This window comes from Crocodylus porosus, unplaced genomic scaffold (genome assembly GCF_001723895.1).
Source record: "Crocodylus porosus isolate Cpor-Errol unplaced genomic scaffold, CroPor_comp1, whole genome shotgun sequence".
Lineage (NCBI taxonomy): Eukaryota > Metazoa > Chordata > Crocodylia > Crocodylidae > Crocodylus > Crocodylus porosus.
The window spans coordinates 28998284-28999400 of record NW_017728886.1 but is presented as its reverse complement, the minus strand read 5'-3'; the positions used below and the strand labels follow the sequence as shown (position 1 = coordinate 28999400).

Below are 1117 nucleotides of genomic sequence, written 5' to 3'. Positions count from 1 at the left end.
GTCAAACACACGGCATAAAAAACTCCAGCCCAAACACTTTAAGTTTGGCAAAATTCTAAGCAACTAAAAAGAGGGTCTCCTAATAGCAACTGCAATGCCTGTAAGTACATGAACAGTGTACGGTAGTCAGAATCAAAGTAAAACTGGAAACCACAGACATTATAGTTACTGGCAGGGGCCGCAAGTTAATTTTTAGTCTAGTAATTAAAATAAACTATGAATGTATTCGGCACACTTCATTTTGTTCTGTTTTAGAAGTTAGATGACAGGACAAAAAAAGCCTTACTGGATTGTCTAAGTTAGTTCCCCTTTTTGACACAGTGAGCAAACCTAAGGCTTTCCTTTGTTCTCTGCAACACTTCTTTTTCTGGAGGCTGCAAGGGCCCTTACAGATCATCAGGTCCAGGCCCCTGCACTTGGGCGGCACCATGGGCGTAGAGATGCTTTTTGAAGATCGCCAGGGTGGATGACTGGACCACTCCTGAGTTTAACAGGCTGCAAAATCCTATCTGCTCAGTGAAGACCAGGTACAGAAATTCGGCTTCTCCTGGGAAAGCTGCTGCTCTCGCAGGAGCGTAAACTGTTCAGGAGTTTTTCCCCAAAGTAAAAATGGCGGCTTCAGAGGGGAAAAGTGAACTGGCAACAACCAGGATGAAATCCTTGCAGGGAGAGTGGACCTGTGGCACAGGAGTAACTGGAGGCAGGGCGCATTGTGGTCGGGGCCCGGTTGACTCGCACTTGTGTGAGTCAAACACCTCAGCCAGCCTGGCCGGGATAGTGACACCTGAAGGGGCCCGGGCCGGCGTCCGGGAAGGAGCCGCTGGGTGGGCGGGAGGGAGGTCAAGAGAAGCCAGGGTTTCCTTCACCGCACCTGCCTCGCTAGCAGGGGCGGCCAACCACGCCCGCCCCCGCCCGCTGCCGGAGGGAAACGCCTGGGCCCAGGCTGGGCGCCCCCGCACCGTGGCCCAGCGTGCAGCGCGGGGTGGGGACGGGAAGGGCGGCGCCCATCAGGGCTCCCCGGGGCGGCTGCGGAGGGTGCGACCGCGGGGCCCGCGCAGTCCGACGCCGCTTCCTCCCCCCTGCCGGCGCGGGGAGCGCTGCCCGACGGCCGCCCGCG

General features: G+C 56.6%; 1 protein-coding gene across 2 annotated transcripts in view; it reads left to right on the top strand.

Moving 5' to 3' along the window:
• Positions 1–395: 395 nt before the first annotated feature.
• Positions 396–1117, top strand: part of APBB1IP (amyloid beta precursor protein binding family B member 1 interacting protein) — a 98407-nt gene continuing 97685 nt past the window's right edge. The window contains exon 1 of one of the 2 annotated variants that reach the window (XM_019531810.1): positions 396–527. The gene's annotated coding sequence lies outside the window, so the exon portion shown is untranslated. The remainder of the gene's footprint in view (positions 528–1117) is intronic. The other variant, XM_019531786.1, reaches the window with a different exon arrangement.